This window comes from Thamnophis elegans, chromosome 9 (assembly GCF_009769535.1).
Source record: "Thamnophis elegans isolate rThaEle1 chromosome 9, rThaEle1.pri, whole genome shotgun sequence".
Classification (NCBI taxonomy): domain Eukaryota; kingdom Metazoa; phylum Chordata; class Lepidosauria; order Squamata; family Colubridae; genus Thamnophis; species Thamnophis elegans.
The window spans coordinates 55,986,598-56,000,090 of NC_045549.1; positions in this window are offsets into that span (position 1 = coordinate 55,986,598).

Consider the following 13,493-nt stretch of genomic DNA (forward strand, 5'->3'; position numbering starts at 1 on the left):
CTCCTTACTGAACCAATAAGGCTAGATCTCAATTCCCCCAGTAATACTGGGACCTAAAGGAGGTTTTCAACAAGGCAGAATGCAATGCACTACCCCCTCACCGACCTACTGACTGTGCAATCAAGATCCTACCCAGTGCCAAACTACCCAAGGCAAAGCTATACTCTATGACCCCTAGAGAAATGAAGGAACTAAGGGAATATATCACTAAGAACCTGGCAAGAAGATTCGTACAGCCAGTGAAGTTGTGAGTAGCCACGGCAGTATAGGTTAAAGAAAAGAAAGATGGAATGATGAGATTGTGCATAGACTTTAGAGGGATTAACACCTTATGCGTGGAAAATATGTACCAACTCCCCCTAATAAAGGACAAGCTGGCCCACTTGGCAAAAAGAAAAATCTTTACCAAATTACATCTGTAGGAGGCATACTACTGGATGCAGATTAAATAGGGGGATGATTGGAATAGAATAGAAAAGAAAAGAATAGAATATATCTTTATTACAGTCATAGACCAGCAATAGACATAACTTTTTACAATATATTAAAAAAAATAGTACTGACATTAATAGTGGATAATAGCATCCCTGTCAAGAAAATACATGTTCTCAAACTGTTAGGGTCACTCCCTAGCTTACATGGGTGAAAAGCCGATAAGTATGTGAGTAAATATAATGTTCCAAAAATTGTTAGAGATATCTCCAAAAAATTGATACAAGTTGACAGCTCTAATTCTGTAGCCAATTTTTTTCTTGTGGACATTGCAGCAACACAGAATTTTGCCACTGCATGCGTGGTAGACGGGTTTGAGTCCTGGAGGAGAAAGCCTACATAGAAATTGTCTGCCCTACCTGGCAATATCTCTAGTAAGGGAAGAATATATGCTGACCTATAAACTCTGTATAACTCACAGTTCAATAAAACATGTGACAAAGGACTCTTTGCTGAAGAGCCGATTCTCAAGCACCTGGACCAGTGGTGGGTTTCAAATTTTTTAGAACCTATTCTGTAGGTGTGGCGTGTTTTGTGGGAGTGGCTCGACAGTCATATGACTGGATGGGAGTGGCTTGGCAGTTTTGTGAGTGGGTGGGCGTGGCCAAGTTGGGAAATGTGGTGAAACTCACTTAACAAAGCTCTTGCTTAGCAACCAAAATTCTGGACTCAATTGTGATCATAAGATTTTTTCTTTCTTTCTTTCTTTCTTTCTTTCTTTCTTTCTTTCTTTCTTTCTTTCTTTCTTTCTTTCTTTCTTTCTTCCTTCCTTCCTTCCGTCCCTTTCCCACACTTATTTTTTTCTATTTTCTTTTCATTCATTCCTTCCTTCCTTTCTTCCTTCCTTCCTTCCTTTTTATCTCTCTCCAACTTTCTTTTTTCCCTTTCCTTCTTTCTCTTTTTCATTCATTCTTTTTCTCTCTCTCTCATACACACACACACACGCACACCATTTTCCTCATGTCTGCCACTGACAGCTCTCAAAGAGAAAAAAGGACTCCTGCCTTGGGAAGGGGGTTGGACTAGATTACCTCCATGTTCCCTTGCATCCCTCTGTTCTCTATCCCATTTAGTCACAAGCAACCCCATTCATTTTAAAGTTGGCCGCAAACTTCACTCACCCTGCATGCATCCTGGTCCCACCCAAGGAGGCGAGCTGTGGGGCGGGGGAAAATGGGGAGTCTGTAGCTCCACGTCTCTCCATCTTCTTCCCCGCCTCAGTTCTGTGAGAGGGAGGTGCTGCTGTTGAGGCAGTACGGCAGCAGGGGAGTCAGGGCGCTGCCCACCAAGCAGCATGACCCACAGCGAGCCCAGGAGCAGTAGCCGCCGCTGCTGCCAGCTGTCCAGCGCCACCATCGCTTGCTTCACCTCAAGTTGGTGGCTGTGCACACAGAGGGATGCGGCGGCAGCAAGGGCAGCAGAGCAGAGGGAGCACTTTGGTGGGCACTGAGGGAAGGAAGGAATTGCAGGTGGGAGGTGCTGCTGTTGAGGCAGCACGGCAGCAGGGAAGTCAGGGGAGTGCCCGCCGAGCAGCGCGATCCACAGCCAGCCTAGGAGCAGTAGCCACCACCTCCAGGTGCCACATGCCATCATTGCTCGCTCCCCCTGAGGTTGGCGGCTGGGCATGCAGTGTGAGCGCAGCAGCAAGAGCAGCTGAGTGGGGGACAGCGCTTTGGTGGGCACTGAGGGAAAGAAGAAATGAAGAAGAGCCAAGCTGGGAGGAAAAAGCTCTGCTGGGCGGGGGAACGGGGTGGGTCACTCCATGGCGGGCCAGTCCCTCCGCCGCAGAGCCTTTTATTATTTTTTTCTCTTCCCCTCACAAGAATCGCACTGATAGTGGCAGCGGCAGGAGGAGCAACAGCGAGGATCCATGGAGAGGGAGGGAAAAGATGGATTTCTTCCCCCCCCCATTGGAAATGAGGTGGCTGTCAAAGACAAGGGAGCGCTTGTGTTGCTTGTTCAAACAGCAGAAGAAGGAACAGGAGAAGAGTTCGGCTGTTTGAAAAGCTGCACATGGAATTCCTTCCATGCGATGTCCCTGAGACCAGCAAGGCTTCATCTTTCTGATCACTGTCACTGCGGGATGACTTAGGTCACAATGGACCGTCCAGCGGTGAAAGTATCAACGGCGGTCTCGGAGTGTCAAGACCACACATTGTGACATCGCGACATTGGCTCCTCCTTCAGCAGAGAACCGTTTTTAAATTAGTTGAATCCCACCACTGGAAAGTGGCAAGGAGTTTTGGCAATCATATCAGTTCCTTCCAGGTTCCTTGTTGACTTGTGGAAAGCTGTCAGGGAATGTTAGAAAATATGCCTGATTATGGCAATTTTGAACAGCAGCAGCACAGTGGGGTTGAAGCAATTTCATTGCCTTGGGACTAATGGGTCCTGGCATTCTGAAAGATAAACTGTGTTTTGCCCAATAGAAGGTTGCAAAGTATCAAACGGATTAGTATTTTAGTAGTACATAAATTATAATTTTTTTCCTTACTAATTTTGTCCTTTTTTCAGACTTCATTAAACCCCTTGGTCAATATTTTACAAACATTATTTTGTCATCACTGTGATAAACAACTTAAATCTGAGAAAGTTTACTGTATGTAATCAATGAACATTCTCTTTATGAATGTATGTTCTTTTCAACTAAGCAGAAAATACAAGATGGGGGGGAGTGTGTGTGTGTTAAGTGTGCTTCAATCTTACAGAAATTCCTTTGCATCTTTGTAGAAATCTATTGCCTAGTAAAAGATAACAGGCAAAAGTATATCTTAAGCTATTTTTACATAGCTTATTCAATAATTCCAGTGAAAGAGAAAAGGCTGAGTTCAGAGTCACTCTTGTCAATTTATTCACAGGTGCTTAAAAAGAGGCATCTTGTAATTATTGAAACCCATAAGCAGAAACCAGATAATTTTTAATAATGGAAGAATGGAAGGGTGTTTACCATTCAAGGGCTACAATTGTTCCATTACTTTTACAGTCTGACTAGCAGTTTTTGTGTTATAATATCAACCCAATACCTTTAGTATCAACCCAATACCTTTAAATCTGTTTTGAATTCAAATCCCTCGGTCTATTCACTGTGTTTTAACTGTGGGCATCTGAAGTTAATGCTGAACTGGGGAGGGGCCAGGATACAGAGAACTGCAATACAGGGAATCTAGATTTCTTTTGCCAGAGCTCTGCTTGTTTAAATGATAGCTAATCTAGTTAAAATAACACTTGAACCCTCTCAAATAGCAGACATGATCATAATTAGAACTAGCCTATGAGTTATTTCTAGACCTCTCTGATTAGACACCAGCATATTTATAAGTGCTTTTCTGCTTTTCTCATATTACTAAGAAGTTTAATAATGATGGTGTATTTACAAAGTATTGAATATACACACAAGTTGTTCAATATATTGTTTTACCATCTCTTTCTCTCTCTCTCTCTCTCTCTCTCTCTCTCTCTCTCCCTCTCTCTCTCTCTCTCTCTCTCTCACACACACACACACACACACACACAGAGTTTTTCCTAAATTTTTCTAATATTATTAAATCTGCAAACAATATTTTGGCAGAAATCTGTCAAAAGATTCCTGAGAAATCATGAATTCTACATAAACAACTTCGGATATGTTAAGAGAATATTGATATCTCATGAAAATAAGGCGAAAATAAATATTCTGAGCTTAAGTAAATACTTGGGTAAGACTATTTTTGGGAATAATTTACAAAAGAAGAATGAAATAGACAAAAGTATAAGTACTCCATTAATAAAAGTCTTTAACAATAAAAATAAATTTATTAAAAACCAATTTCATTATATACATGATGTACAATGACAATAAAGGCTATACTACATAAAAAGAATGATACTACTCAGCAGGAGCTTTTAAAAATGGCAGCAAAATATGAAATGATATTTCTCAATGCTTAATATTAAATAAATATAATTAAATATATTTAATGAAGAATCAAAATAGATCATACAAACCTTTCAAATCTTCAGGACAAATAGTGAAGAATTTTATGTAGGATAATGGACCTCGTCAGCCTTTTTTCTAAGAAGATAGGAAGTTTGAGCTGCTTAAACTATTCATTCAAGAAAGCTTGGTCCACGGTAACTGTTGAGATAATCATGGCCCCGGAGTTACATCTGTCTTCTCTGACTGTAATTCCTGTCCTTCTCATCTATATTTGGCAACTGAACTCATGTTTCAGTGAACTGCCACTATCTGGAAGTTCAGCATAATAGACATGAGCCTAGAAGAATTAACAACTTCTATGTTTCAAACTTAAACATTCAAGAAACTTGAATTGCTGCTGATTACAACACATTACCATATTCTTGCTGATAACCATATTCTTATTTAATATTGAAGAATGTTAAAATGTGACACCACTAGAGCTATCTATAGGAAATGTTTCAGATAGTTCTGGTATTAGAAAACAATTCATCCTTCATGTTTCTTTACCAACATGTCTTTTTTGAAAACAAAAGGAAATAATATTAGCCTTGTATGCATTTTTATTCTAAACAAACTTTTACATCTGTAGTTTATATTGTGTTAATACTCTTGCAATAAAAATATCTTAATAAAATCTTAATTTATGATATCAGAGAGTACATAGTGGATTAATGTATGAAACTATGCATGTAAATGTCTTCCAACATTTTCATAGCTGTATCCCTTCTTTAACACTGATGTACACCATATGAAATGTGAGAAATGGAACTTTTTAAACAATTAAATCCAAAGAATGTCCTGGCCAAGGGACTGAAAGTGATACTATGGAAGTTTGTCATAGCTAAATGTTAAGATTATAGGATGACTGTTTTGGATTTTTCGTTAGTCACAGCTTTTTGTAAGTAAACACCATACATTTGAGCGTTTCAATGAGATCTCATCTCCAAGAGTTTTTAAACAATATAACCAGATCAGAAAATCTAGATTTTATACTTGGGTCCATGAAAACACTTTACTGAAACACCTTACTGAATCATATATACTATAGCATGCTGCATAAAAACATATTAGATTTTCCTTAGAAGTGATTAAGTTGCTAGTCCTCCTCCTTGCAACCTACCCAATGTCTATAAAATGAACATAGAAAAGAAATGTGTGTAGTACATTATTGTTTTGTTAAGGATTGGATGCCACATGGTGTAGAGTAGGGGTGTCAAACTCAAAGCCTGTGGGCTGGATTTGGCCCACAGGATGCTTAGAACTGCCCGATGGGCCACCCAGGAAACAGCGGACCGGCCTGCAGTGCCACTTCCAGCAAAAACGGAGGTCAGGACAGCCGCGTGGTGCTCTCCTGACCTCCATTTTTGGCTGCAATGGCCTCCTGCAACCCTCTGCCAGCAAAAACAAAACTCGGGAGGGTGGCATGTGGCCCTCCCAAGCTCAGTTTTCGCTGGCAGAGTGCTTGGCCCACCACAAGCAATCCTGACATGAATGACGTTGAGCTGGCCACACTTATCCTCACCATGTCCCCCTGGCTCCCCGGGGTCAAACACAACCCTGAGTTATTAAAAAAGTGCACAAGTTTGTCACAGCAGAAAATATGCATGTAATGTACATAATACACAAGGTAGGTTATAGAGTAATTTCTGTTGTTGTCAAGTTAGTAACTTGGTTGTTAAGTGAATCTGGCTTCCCCATTAATTTTGCTTGTCAGAAAGTTACAAAAAGTGGTCACATGGCCCCGAGACACTGCAACCATCTTAAATATGAATCAATTGCCATGTGTCTGAATTTTGATCACATGATCATGGGGATGATGCAATGATCATGTAAATGCAACGATCATGGTCCTAAGTCACTTTTTTCAGAGCCGTTGTAACTTTGAAAGATCACTAAATGAATTGTTGGACTACCTTTCTTTTGGAGGAATAAAAGCCATTCAATAGCTGTACCTTGACGACAGAAACATTGCTGCTAAACGAAAGGAAGTTTCAATCCAAGATCAAACAAAAGAGCAAGCCAAGAGGGATTTCCCAAAAGTGTGTAATATTTAATGGACTGTTAAATCAAAGGGAGAAAGAGAAATTGGCACAACCCAGGGAAGTGAACAGGAGAGTGTGTGTGTGAAGCAAAGAGGCACTTAGCTTGAGACTATTTTGGGAGCAGAATTTCCAGAGCTGGAAAGTCTTCAATCTTTTTTTCTTCATCTTCCTCTTTGATTGGCCAAGAGACAGGTGCTCCAGAAGGTGATGGCAGGAGTATTCCAGGCTTCCTAGTATGTTATTTAATAAATTATATTACATCTGTTTTAGCTGCATACTTACCACAGTAAGCTTGTTCAATCAATTCAATTACAGTTCTTATGAGACAAGTAGCCATTAAGTAACCTTTGGGTTTATAGCATGTTTAGCTACAATTGTTGCTTGTTTGTTTTTAGTCTTAGTGAATGATGTGACTAAAGAAATTATCAAAAATAGATTCCTTTTACTTTTTTTTTAACTGGTAATGTCTAATCTGGCCAGTGAAGTTAGAAATAGTCTGGTTTTATCCTAATGAACCACAATGTAGTTTACTTTTTTTTTCAGGGACTGATTTTGTCCTCCTCTACAAATTCTCACTCTATTACTTTTCCTGGCTTCCTGGCAAAACAAATTATTTTCTTGTTCATATACTATCCAAGAAACACATTTTCCTCCCCCATCTTTTTTCTTTCTCCCATAGGATGGGCAATGTTATGGTATGGAATTGCTGTAATACAGGGATTGGCATTAGGGACAAAAAAAATATAATGTATGGATAGGTAGCTGTTGAAAATCAATAAAAACAGCCAGTTAAAAAAAGGTGGCAAAATTCTGAAAGATATTCCCTTTTCATATCCATGTTTTTCCGAAAATACAACCTAACCAAAAGACAAGCCTAGCCAGTGGTGGGATTCAAATTTTTTTACTACCTATTCTGTGGGTGTGAGTAGGTGGCAGAAGTGGGTTCCTACCAGTTTGCACCTATTTGGTAGAACCGGTTCGTCAAATCTACCGAACCGGTTAGAAGAGGTTCCACCAGTGGACCCGGAAAGCAGGCCACACCTACAGAAGAGGTTCCAAAAAATTTTGAAACCCACCACTGGTCCTTGGATATGATTATTCTACACTATCATGCTCATATTTATAAAACTCAGTGCCTCTGTGAAAGGTAAGGATAACTACTGCATTTGTGGTGCAATCAGAACATTGCGTCTGTTGAAGATGTTGTAACGCAAACCAAAGATGCCTTTTAAAAAACAAGTTTACATCATATTCTTATGCATGCCAGTGCTGTGTGTGAGGTAATTTAAGGTGGTTCTGACAGGTGTCGTCGGCATCTTCATATCCGGTCACATGGGCAGTAAGCCACTCCCATCTGGTCACATGGGCGGCAAGCCACTCCCACAAAGGAGGCCACACTCACAGAGTAGGTTCGAACAATTTTTGAAACCCACCACTGGTGGGTGGGCATGGCTGGGTGGGCATGTGACTCGGTGGGCATGGCCAACTCAATGTCACTCATGTCGAGGGGCGCTTCGTCTAGCTTGGCCTCTCATGACCATGAGGATGCTGGAACAGTCGGATGTGTGAAAAACAGTCATGTCACTTTTTTCAGTGCCATTGTAACTTTGAATGGTCACTAAATGAACTGTTGTAAGTCAAGGATCACCTGTAGAAAAATACAAAAAGCTTTTTTGCTTGCAAAAAGCTGCCCTGCATCAATCATTAGATTAGAAATACCTGCAAGCCGGAGTTACAAATCAGGCAGGGTGCCAGAGAACTTTGAGGAATTAAAGTAGTTTAAAATGCAATGATAACTATCAGCAGCCAACTCTTGCTCATAAAGTGAAACCCTTTAGCAGAGAGGTCATTTAAGCTCTCCAGAAAGAGCACACCCAGGAGAAGAAATCCTTAGATCCATTTGCACCACTAAAAGATATCAGCTAGTCTCACTCAGCTCATAAGATATCCTAAGGAAATCATCCAGATTTAAAGAAAGATCACATGCCCTCTAGAAAGGCAGTAAAAAAAATCAGTGCCAAGCTTGCACCCTGCCTCTTGGAAGAACCCCGCAAAAGGACAGTGCCAAGAATCACTAAAGCAGTGAAAGAAGACTCGCTCCCCAGATAGAAAAACAAACCACCAGCCAGGAAAAAATTCAAACACAATACAAACAATTAAATCACAAGTTTAAATCCTTTTAAAACTAAAACACAAGCTCATTGCCAGGTACTTACCTCATACTCCAGACAAGCTCAAGTCTAAACACTTGACATAAGCCTAACTACAAAGAAAGCAATTAACGCCAGAATGAAGCAAAGGAGCAAACACAGTAGCTATTGCTTGTTAAACCAATTACCAGACCAAATAGACACAGGAACTAGCCAGATTTCTGAAGCTGCTTCTTTCTTCTGTAAGAGCCGAGGTGGCGCAGTGGTTAAATGCAGCACTGCAGGCTACTGCTAGATCAGCAGTTCAGCGGTTCAAATCCCAGGGTTGGGGTTGACTCAGCCTTCCATCCTTCCGAGGTGGGTAAAATGAGGACCCAGATTGTTGGGGGCAATATGCTGACTCTCTGTAAACCGCTTAGAGAGGGCTGAAAGCCCTATGAAGCGGTATATAAGTCTACTGCTATTGCTATTGCTATTTTCAGGAACAGAGATTAACATTTTTCTTTCCAAACAAAGATGAATAGGGAAAATGATCCCACCAGTAAACACAGGATTAAACATCATCAAGCAAAGAATTAAACTTCACCAACAACCAGTTTTAGACCAAAAGTCAGAAAGGGTATGTAAACTCACATTTGATTGTCTAGCTAGCCAAGCAGCCTTGCTGAATGTCACTCATCTTGGTTCCTTGTCATTAACAGCTTCTTTCCGGCAGCTCTGCTTCGTTATTCAATTATTCCTTCAAAGTGCTGGCCATTGCATCCCAGCTGGAAAAACTCCAACAGGGAGGTATTTCCAACAACAGTGTAAAAAAGCTTAAAACAACTCTTCCCTTTAAGAATATCAAGTCCCAGCAAAGGAAAAAAAAACAACCGAAGTCAGTAAGTTTAAGCACACTGCCAAGAATGTAATAAGGGTTAATGGAGAGGCAGTTTGTGTAAGCAGGGCAATAAAGATTAGGCTAGAAACAACACCAGAATGTTTCTTTCCTGCCTTCCTTACAGGATTTACCCTGTAAAGTGGGGGGAAAAACAAAAGGAGATTTCTTCTAACTACCAGTTCTCTGAACTGCTTAGAAAATTAAGCGAATAGGCTAGAACTGGTTGAATCGCACTTCTGGACCCAACCCGATTTTCATGCCTGCACTAAATATAACCCCTAGTTAAGCCCTGCCCATCATCTGGTTGTAGAGGTGGGGTAGGGTGCATGCATAAAAACCAAGTTAGGGTAGGAGCGGGGGTGGAGTTGCCCCATGCACCCTGCACTTGCTTACCTTGGGACTGCTGCAGCCAGGCCTCTCACATCCCAACAACTCTTGCGCTGCTGCCTGACTTCTTCTGTGGTCTCTTGAGGACAGATGCCACATGGCGCATCGCGCTGGTGTTGCTGTTCATGGCAGGGTCTGTTCATACTTCAAACGGGCTCTTATTATCTTCCAAAAACTACCCCACTGTCAATAGTGCCCATTGAACAGCATAAGCTTCCTTTTCCCACACTGCCCAATTGGTATTGGTAAACTTATGGGATATGAAGGCACAGGGCTGCAGCTTCCCTTCGGTGTTCCTTTGAAGTAGAATAGTCCCCACTGCCATATCACTGGCATCAGCTTGGATGACAAATGGTTCATATGAGTTTGGATGTTTAAGCAGTGGCTCTGCCACAAACAACTGCTTGAGTTTCTCAAAAGCCACTTGACATTCCATAGTCTAGTTCAGAGGCTGACTGGGCTTAGGCTTCATTCCTCCTCCCCAGGTCTTTAGCAGCTCTGTGATTGGTAGAGCGATCTGGAAGAATGATGGAATGAACTGTCTATAGAAGTTGGCAAAGCCCAAGAAACCTAGCAGCTGTTTTCTCGTCCGGGGGGGCCTCCCACTCCAGCATTGCTTTCACCTTTCCAGGGTCCATCTCTATCCCCTCACTTGATATCAAGTACCCCAAATAGCCCAGGCTAGACTTATGAAAATCACATTTTGTTAGTTTAGCATAGAGTTTAGAGTCTAGGAGCACTCACACACTAACTTCACATGCTCCTCCATAGTTTTGGGATAAGAATGTCATCCAGGTTCAAATGCTCATGCAACACCTCGTTTATCAGATGCATGAACACAGTTGGGGGCCCCTGCAGTCCGAAAGGCAATATTCAGAATTAGTACCATCCCAAGGGGCAATTTAAGACTGTCTTCCACTCATCTCCCTCTTTAATTCTTACTTGGTAATATGCTTCCCTCAAATCATTTGGTAAACTCCTTCCCTTTGGGCAGGTACCCCAACATGTCCTTCATGAGGGTATATATTCTTGACGCAAACACCAATAATCACACAGAAATCCATGCACAGTCTCATGGACCCATCCTTTTCTTTGAAAAGTATGGAGGCTGCTATTCAAGATTTCGCCAGATTTCTCTAGCCAGATTCTTATCCACAAAACTCCTCAGCTCCTCCATCTCTCTTGGCGTCATAGCATACATCTTTAGTATTTACATCTAAATACTAGCAAGAAAAATAGTATTTACCATAATGGAGGCTTCCTACTTTATATAGTAGAATATAATTTTCTTATTGATGGAGCAATAATGGAAACATTCTCAGGGACCAGCATTTCCCACCCTTCCAAAACTCCTGAACATAATACTACATAATAATAGAATATAATACAAAAAAGATAATCAAGCAGTTGTCAGCGTTCCAAATATCACGCAGAATTAAATCAGATACCAAAGCAAAACTATCCTTAAAGTTCCAATTTAATAAGACAGACATGTCGGCATCGTGCTTATGGAATCCCAATACTGGAAATGACATCAGAATTCCACGCAGTTAAAAGTTCATGATCTTGTCCCCACACCCACAATCCATCACATAGTCCAATCTTCTTCTTCCATGCTGGCATCCACACCCAGCTGCTTCCGGTCAGGTGTGAAAGAATGGAGACAAAAGATCACCTTGACTTCTAGAAAAGAATAACAATACATTCCACAATCTCAGTCCTGTCTATTCCCCCCTCCCATCAACTATACTAATGAAACAGCATATTGAAATAAGAGAAAGTGTGGCAGGCCAAAATTTTAAAAGGAATATAATTGCAGGCCTGACAGCAGTTCTATGTTTGCTGCTACTAATTCTCTGTCCCATGCATTCAATATTATGAAAAATAATTTATCAATTTAAGGGATTCAAAATCTGCTCATATTTTTCAAAGTCCAGTTTTGACAACTTTCATTCTGGTTCTTAATTTATATAACCATAAATTTGTAAGAGTTCCAGTCTTCAAAGTTCTGCAGAGTAAGGCATTTTATTTGCTGTGGAACAAATTGGCAAAGATAACATGAGGCCCTAAAGGATCAAGGTCAGATATAAAACCAGACATTTTTGAAATAAAAACAATGCACAGAAGTCAGTTGCTCCTTCCACTAAGTCATGAATAACACTCAAGTAATATGCAAGGAATATAAATCCTTCCATTCCCCATCATCCGTCAGAGCTGAAGATGCTTCTTGGATGAGAAACAAAACATCTTCAAAGAAAAAAACTAGAAAGTTCAATTGCCTCCTGAAAAAGCACCTTTGGGACAACCATGACCTAGATGACTGAGAATCTCTACAGACTTTTAGCCATTAGTGGGATTCAACCGGTTCGCACCAGTTCAGTAGAACAGGTAGCTAATTTTTTGCTGAGTTCAGCAAACTGGTTAGATATCTTCCCCCTCTGTTGGAGACCTTCCCCCACCCCGCTGCTGCCTAAGGGCTGCCACCTATGTGCTCTGCAAACTTGCAGGGCCTGGCTGGGATAAGCATTTCCTAGAGCCATGCGCAGAGTCAGCTGCAGGGCTGCTGCGCTCTGGGACAGAAGTGGCTCAACCTTTGTGGTGGCAGTGGGATCTACTCTGCAACCTAGCTTGAAACCCACCACTGGGAATTTAGGGAGGGGTTTTTTTCCCGCCTGGAAGGAAGTTGAACAATGCAGACTGCGCCAATGCAGTGGTTAGTATAAGTCTTGAAAAGCTTAGCCGCCTTGCAGTGCATCTACATGCAGGTGCCCAGCAGATTCTTGGCCTTGTTCTTGTACCAAGTGACATCGCTCTCACTGCAGTGGTCCCGTGGGCGCTGAAAAACAGCCTTGCAGAGTGGGTTACGCTTCCCCACAAAACTGGCGTAAGGGCAGAACTCCATGCCAACTTCGTATATGTGCAGCAAATTCTCATTGGTGCTCTCTGTGCACTTGTACCTGTCCTCATCCATGGCCAATCCGAAGGAGCCCTCATCCAGCTTGCGCTGGTTTTGCGGCCCTGTGTGCAGAAGTACATGCATGTCTTCAACCAAATATTGTTAAGGAGCCTGAAGGGGCTCTGCGTGCTGAACACTTTGCACGTGTAGAGCTTCTGAAGGTCAGTGCATGTAATGGCTTGTTGTTTTCACCACCGACCCAGTGCCCTGATCCTCCAGCTTCTGGATGACGGCGGGCAGAGTCAGGGTAGTGGCACAAAACTCTGGGTAATTGGTGAGGTTGAGGGTGTGGCAATAAGGTTTGTTGAGATAGCAGTTGAGTGAGCTGCGGATACTGATGAGTGACCACTTTGAGTAGTGCTGCCCACTCTTGGAGTATGCCTTGGTGTAGAAAGAGAGCAACATGCAGCGTAGCGCTCCCTTGTCCATGGTCTCGAGGTTGGGGCTTTGGGCTTTCTCACTCAGGTACTTGCAGAAGATGCGCACCACATATTGGATGGTCAAGCACGTGTTCTCCGGAGCATGTCCCCCATGCCCTGCCTGTGGTACCCTTCCAGATGGGCCAGCCCTGGCCAGCTAGGGAGGATGCGAGCTGAAGTCTGCACCAGTCATCTGCAAGCACTGACAT